The sequence below is a fragment of the Sciurus carolinensis genome, chromosome 13 (genome assembly GCF_902686445.1).
Source record: "Sciurus carolinensis chromosome 13, mSciCar1.2, whole genome shotgun sequence".
NCBI lineage: Eukaryota > Metazoa > Chordata > Mammalia > Rodentia > Sciuridae > Sciurus > Sciurus carolinensis.
The window spans coordinates 295,439-303,012 of NC_062225.1; the positions used below are offsets into that span (position 1 = coordinate 295,439).

The 7,574-nt window shown below is 60.1% G+C and overlaps 1 pseudogene; it reads right to left on the reverse strand.

Moving 5' to 3' along the window:
- Nucleotides 1-1,186: 1,186 nt before the first annotated feature.
- LOC124963510 (7SK snRNA methylphosphate capping enzyme-like) lies at nt 1,187-2,359 on the reverse strand (annotated as a pseudogene).
- Between the last annotated feature and the right edge of the window lie 5,215 nt (nt 2,360-7,574).

Below are 7,574 nucleotides of genomic sequence, written 5' to 3' on the forward strand. Positions count from 1 at the left end.
ACTGAATCTATGATATACAATTTACAATGAAGGTCGGTGACGAAATTCAGCTTGTCGACGTTTGGGAATTATACTGTCACACGCCTTTTTAAAAAAACGTCTTGTATATTGTGACATTTGCGTTGTGCCCCTTACTTCAAATGCTTGGAACCAAAAGAGTCTTGGATTTTGGATTGCGTTAGTTAGTTCATCACTGGGCGACACACTTCAGATAGAGAACTTAAAGGAGGAAAGGCTTGGCTGGCTCTCCGGTCAGAGGTCTCCAGGGCACCTGGCCCTGCGGCTACAGGGGAGCACCTGGCCGCAGACTGCTCCTTTCCTGAGGGCAGACAGCCCTCCCGCCAGCCCCAGGAGGGCTCCACCTTTCCCTGCGGCTGCACGGCCAGGACCGAGCCTCCCACACAGGGTCCTTTGGGGCCACTCCTGACCCAGGCCGCAGCCCGGTGTGTGTTAGACTTGGGGTATTTGCCTATGCTTGATAATTTTGGAAAATTTTTGTGTACACACATCTTGGGGATGGAATTCAAGACTAAAGATGAAATTCACTCATATACACCTATAAACACAGCTGAACGTAATCCATACATTTTTTGTGGGGGGGCCACTGCCCTAGACATTAAGTTTATTGTGCTGTTCTCACGTTCCGTTCCAAACCCAGCCCCCACTCCCCCTGGGGGACAGCAGAAGGGGGGACTGTCACTACCTGTGTGCCTCCCTGCCACGCTCCCCCTCCACCCCTCAGTCCATCTATCCGTGGTTCCTACCTGTGTGCCTCCCTGCCACGCTCCCCCTCCACCCCTCAGTCCATCTATCCGTGGTTCCTACCTGTGTGCCTCCCTGCCACGCTCCCCCTCCACCCCTCAGTCCATCTATCCGTGGTTCGCTGAAATGCAGCTAGGGACAAGGCTGAGGAGAAAGGGGAATCTCCTGGGAGAGCAGAGGAAGGTTAGCAGATCTGATGCTCCCACTTCCACGCCATAGAGAACCGAGCGCAGCAGACAGTCCGTGCCATCCGCCCAGCAGGCTGGGGAGAAGATGACCTGACTCCACGGAAGCTGGGCTTGCTCCTCTAGGGAGGAGGCTGGGGCAGCAACTGAAGAAGTTTTCTTTGCAGATCCAAGAAAGGAAACTGTTTTTGGAGTCAGGAAGGAAAGACTTTGGGATGCTTCCCTCTTTCCCCAGGTCCTTAGGGGCAGCAAGCGTAGCCTCTCCACACTTCGGTCCAGGCCCACTTAGTGGCCGGGGGACGGGCCTTGTGGGACAGGTACACAGGTTGCTGGAGGCCTCTGGAGGCGACAGCTCATAGCCAGAGAAGCCACCTCTGGGGACGTCAGGTAGAAGCTGAACCGTTCCGGCTTCCGCTGGATTCCATGGCAGTCCTTACAGGTGGTTTCTGGTTTCTGTCAGAGTCTTTCTCTTGCCTAGGGTGACCCGTGGTTGGGGCTCCAGGACCAGGATGCCCCCAGGGCGTAGATGCGGTGGATCCCGAGGAACGTGCTTCAGCCCTTCATCCCCCAGTTCAGAGGCGCCCACCTGGTGAGCCTGAGGCAGGACACACGTTGCACTCAGGTCCTTGGGCCTCCACTACCCGTCTCGATCCAGCACACAGTGACCCGCAACGATGACAACACGGCTGGGGCAGACAGATGTGTCCATTCCACCCAGGGGCATAACCCCGGCTGGCCGTCAGCTCCTTTTCCAAACAGTGGCAGCCCCTTCCTCACCCTCTGCCCGGGTCCCCTAGAAGTCTGGGGCTGGAGCGCAGTTCCTCAGACAGGCAGCGTCGGATATCTCGGGGGCTGAGTGGATGCGCCGAGCACCAATGCAGCCCCACCACGGGGATGGGCCCCACGCAGGCAATGCTCAGGGTCAGATGGCCCACACTGCAGCCCAAATCCAGGATGTCCCGGCCGCGAAACCACTCAGGCTTCAACCCCCACAGGCGCCCATCCTCACAGGAAGGATCGCGGTACCCACAGTACTTGGGATAATTCCCATACTGGAACTTGCACTGTTGCTTTTCAAAGCCTGCTGCAGGTCGTGGGCGGTGATGGTGGCGGCCTCCCCGACTCCCTCGGCCCTTTTCCTTGGAACCCTGGCCTCCACCCCTAGCCCCTGCCTCCGACTTGCTAGAAGTCCTGTGACATTTGCGATGTCAGGAGGAAGACGAGGGTGCAGAGGTACTGAGGCAGCTGGAGGGGCTGAAAGGGAGCCTGAGGGACCCTGCAGGGCAGATGGAAGGGGAGACACGACCTGACACGACCTCACCCCTGCAGTTGATGGCCGTGTTCAGTTCACAGGGTTGGGGGGCACCCCGGTTCTGGCCCCTGTGCCACACATTTTTAATAATTTTGTGCATGAAAAAAAGTCTGCATACTGCGGCTGTGGGAGTTGGGAGGGTCTTTTCTCCTGACGATGCTGAGTGACTGTGTGTCCTGCACCGTGTTTGTGTTTTTGCTATTACTTATTTTTTGTAGTTGTAAATGGACAGCATACCTTCGTTTTGCTTATGTGGCGCTAAGGCTGGAACCCACGTCTCGCGGGTGCTAGGCCAGCGCTCTGCTGCCGAGCTACAGCCCCAGCCCTGCACCTGCATTCTGATTGCAGCCCGCTGGAGGTCAGACGTGGAATTGTCCGTGTGTGGCATCATACTAGTGCTCAAAAAGCTCTGGATTCTGAGCACCTGGAACTTTGGACTTCCAGGTTGGGGTGCTCGACCTGTACTGCACGTCTGCAGGACGTCAGCAACATGGTCGGCTTTATCTTTTAGAAAGAACTGGAAGCAACAGGCCTCCGCAGCACCTGGCGTGAGCTGGGACACCGCGCGGTGTCTCAGCCCCACACAGAAGCTCCCTGGCAGTCTTTCTGCCCTGGAGGGACTCTTGAAAAGATCTCCAGGCAGGTCCCAGGGACCTCTGTGCACAAATCTTCTTTGCGGCTCCTGATGTATCAGCCTGATCAATAAGCCATAGGCAGAACACTCGCCGTCAGTCGCCTGAGCGGAGGTGCCTGCTTCCTGAGGATCTGTGTGTTTCAGCCGACCTCCTAGCTGACCAGTTTATGTGGCTCTTTTTCCAGAGAGAAGATATTAATCCATTATCCCTTCTTGCTTTGCTACCTTATCCAGGCGGATCCCAAGCTCCCATCAGAGTCCCACCATGTGGGGTTCTAACGAGGCCGATGCGGTAGGTGCCGTCCGCAGCCGCAGTTATTTTCCTATCTTAACACTGAAACGGCTTTTTAACCATCTGCTCTTTAGTTAAGATGAGATTACCTTTCCTGAAATAAATGTCCTTGGTGCCTTTTCACACAAATGTTAAACTCGCGTGATAAATACAGTGCGTTTTTGTTAACAGGCTCAGGACAAAACGAGATTTAATTTCTCTAAAGGTAGCAGAAATAGATTTCGTTTATAGAAAGCTTGTAGACTGACTTTAATGTCATTGAAACAGGAACATTTATTGACAATTGGAAAGAAAAGCTACTGAACCTCTAAGCAAAGCAATATGAATAAAAGTTTGGCCAAAGACAGTTTTATTCAAGAAAACATCAGGGCATCCCTTACTGCAGAGCTGTCGGGCGCCCACAGACCTGGAGGTTACAGGGGTAGGAGGTGCCCCTATAGCTTCCTGGGTCTCTTTTATTGGTCTCTACAAGAGGGTCCAACGTGTCACTCTTCCAGGCACAGTGGAAGCCTGTGATCCAGTGACTCGGGAGGCTGAGGCAGGAGGATAGCCAGTTCAAAGCCAGCCTCGGCAACTTAGCAAGGCCTTAAGGACCTCAGTGAGTCTCTAAATAAAATACAAAAAAGGGCTGGGGATGGGACTCCGTGGTAAAGCACCAGGACCAAGAAAAAAAAGTGTTACTTTTGAAGTAAAACTATCAAACGGAATTCCCCTCTGCTGCACCTGGGTGGGTGCGTTTGGGGGTCCAGGACGACACACTCCGCTTTCAAGTGACCTAGGACAATGTCTTTTTAAACAAGATGAAGTTCAGTCACATGGAGCAGGTTTTAAAAGGTGAGCAAGACCTCGTCGTTTTCCCACCAACGGCAGCAGCAGACGCCAGAGCGGGTCGAGGGCTGGCTGGAAGCCTCCGCAGCCCAACCCGGCCTCCGCTGTCCGGCTGTGGGGCCAGGCCCTGCTCTGCCGCCCGCAGGGAGGGTCCCCGGGTGGTTCTCCCGTCTCAGGAGACACCCTCCTGGCCCTGCTTCCCGCCCACCCGGGAGACAGGCCAGGACGCCCTTCGCAGCCGACCTCATCAGAAGGTTCCAGCTCTTTAAGTCCAGAACGTTGCCTCTGAAGCTGGACCTTTCCCAGGCGGCGACCCGTCTCTGGAGCCCAGACTCCGACGGCGATGGCTGCCTCCGCCAGGCCACCCGACGTGTGTGTGGCAGGCTGTGAGTGGGCTCACACCGTCTTACGGACACTTGGGTGCACTGTCCCTGTTTAATGACGGTGACCGTTTTCGTCGCATCACCCGGACCTCCAGACGTCTTCTCGACAGGCTCCGACCCGCCCGCAGGAGGAGGACGGCCTGTGGGCACGGGGGCTCTGCTGGTCCCCGGCTCTCCTGGAGCTGGCCCCGCCGGCCTCAGGACAGACTGGCCGCGCAGGTCGGGACTGGCTCCAGACAGGTCGGCTTCTGCCAGCTTCACTTCTGCAGTCTGTCACCTGCCGTCCAGTGCAGCTCGAAATACAGGATGGAAAATTCCAGAATACCGTCTGCCGGTTTTAAGCGGCACACCGCTGTGAGTAGCCTGGTGATGCTTCGCAGTCCTGCCTGGGCACCTCCTGGCCGCTGCCCTGGGTCACTCTGCAGCTGTCTGCTCATCAGATCAACCGTGGCAGTGAGCTGGTGCTGGCGACCCTTATTTACTAATAAAAGGAGGGATGACCCTCTCTGTCCCTGGCGGGCACTGCCTCACCCCGCGTCACCCCCAGAGGAGCGTGGAGGCTGCCACAGACGCTCTGAGAGGGAGAGGCGGGTGAGTGGGTGGCGGCCTTGTCGCTGTGCCTGCTACGTGGACTCAGCTCTATCCGGGGCCACCCACAGAGGGAGAGCAGAGCCCCCGCGGGCAAGGGGCTACTACCTATGCTGGTGTGGGGCAGCTCCTCCCAAGAAAAGAATATTCCTTGCTTACTTGGAAACCTCGCAAACGGCGCCAGGATCCCACGCCACCTACTGTCCCCTCGCACGCGCCTCAGCCTCCTGGTCTCTGTCACTTACATGTCGCCAGATCTATCAATTAAAAAGGAAAACGGCCGGAGACAACTCCCAGACAACCCGGGAGGGAGGCTGAGCAGGAGGACCACGGGTCACGAGTTCAAACCCAGCCTTGGCAACTTAGCGGGCCCTGACGCACTCAGAGAGACACCGTCCAGATTAAAAATAGAGGGCGGGGACGAGGCTCGGTGGTGAGGCAAGCTGGGCCCATCCCTGACTCGGAGAAAAGAGTAAAGGAACCAGTGAATAAATAAACGGCACACACGAAGAAGGGTCCTGGCCTTAATGTCGCCTCCATCTGCAGCCAGGAGCCCACGGGAGGTCTGCTCCCCCTTCCATTTCTCTGCAATCCGGCAGGCCACTGCTAGGAGCAGGACCACGGGGACACCTGGCCCACGCCTCCCTGGACACCTCCTGGGGACACCTGGACCCACAGCCTCCCTGGACACCTCCTGGGGACGCCTGGACCCACACCTTCCTGGACACCTCCTGGGGACACCTGGCCCACGCCTCCCTGGACACCTCCTGGGGACACCTGGACCCACACCTCCCTGGACACCTCCTGGGGACACCTGGACCCACACCTCCCCGGACACCTCCTGGGGACACCTGGACCCACACCTCCCTGGACACCTCCTGGGGACACCTGGGCCCACGCCTCCCTGGACACCTCCTGGGGACACCTGGCCCACACCTTCCTGGACACCTCCTGGGGACACCTGAGCCCACGACACCTGGACACCTCCTGGGGACACCTGGCCCACACCTCCCTGGACACCTCCTGGGGACACCTGGACCCACACCTCCCTGGACACCTCCTGGGGACACCTGGCCCACACCTTCCTGGACACCTCCTGGGGACACCTGAGCCCACGACACCTGGACACCTCCTGGGGACACCTGGCCCACGCCTCCCTGGACACCTCCTGGGGACACCTGAGCCCACGACACCTGGACACCTCCTGGGGACACCTGGCCCACGCCTCCCTGGACACCTCCTGGGGACACCTGGCCCACGACACCTGGACACCTCCTGGGGACACCTGGGCCCACGCCTCCCTGGACACCTCCTGGGGACACCTGGACCCACACCTCCCCGGACACCTCCTGGGGACACCTGGACCCACACCTCCCTGGACACCTCCTGGGGACACCTGGACCCACACCTCCCTGGACACCTCCTGGGGACACCTGGACCCACACCTCCCCGGACACCTCCTGGGGACACCTGGCCCACACCTCCCTGGACACCTCCTGGGGACACCTGGACCCACACCTCCCCGGACACCTCCTGGGGACACCTGGGCCCACAGCCTCCCTGGACACCTCCTGGGGACACCTGGCCCACGCCTCCCTGGACACCTCCTGGGGACACCTGGCCCACGCCTCCCTGGACACCTCCTGGGGACACCTGAGCCCACGACACCTGGACACCTCCTGGGGACACCTGGCCCACACCTCCCTGGACACCTCCTGGGGACACCTGGCCCACACCTCCCTGGACACCTCCTGGGGACACCTGGCCCACGCCTCCCTGGACACCTCCTGGGGACACCTGGCCCACGCCTCCCTGGACACCTCCTGGGGACACCTGAGCCCACGACACCTGGACACCTCCTGGGGACACCTGGCCCACACCTCCCTGGACACCTCCTGGGGACACCTGGACCCACACCTCCCTGGACACCTCCTGGGGACACCTGGACCCACAGCCTCCCTGGACACCTCCTGGGGACACCTGGGCCCACACCTCCCTGGACACCTCCTGGGGACACCTGGACCCACACCTTCCTGGACACCTCCTGGGGACACCTGGCCCACGCCTCCCTGGACACCTCCTGGGGACACCTGGCCCACGCCTCCCTGGACACCTCCTGGGGACACCTGGCCCACACCTCCCTGGACACCTCCTGGGGACACCTGGACCCACACCTCCCTGGGCACCCTCAGCCCCTCTCCCCTCTGCCCCAGCCTCCCTGGACACCCCCAGCCCCTCTCCCCTCTGCCCCAGCCTCCCTGGACACCCCCAGCCCCTCTCCCCTCTGCCCCGGCCTCCCTGGACACCCCCAGCCCCTCTCCCCTCTGCCCCAGCCTCCCTGGACACCCCCAGCCCCTCTCCCCTCTGCCCCGGCCTCCCTGGACACCCCCAGCCCTCTCCCCTCTGCCCCGGCCTCCCTGGACACCCCCAGCCCCTCTCCCCTCTGCCCCAGCCTCCCTGGACACCCCCAGCCCCTCTCCCCTCTGCCCCGGCCTCCCTGGACACCCCCAGCCCCTCTCCCCTCTGCCCACAGCCTGAGTGGCATGGGCGAGGCACACAGTGGCCAGCACGTGGCTCTGGGCAGTCTCAC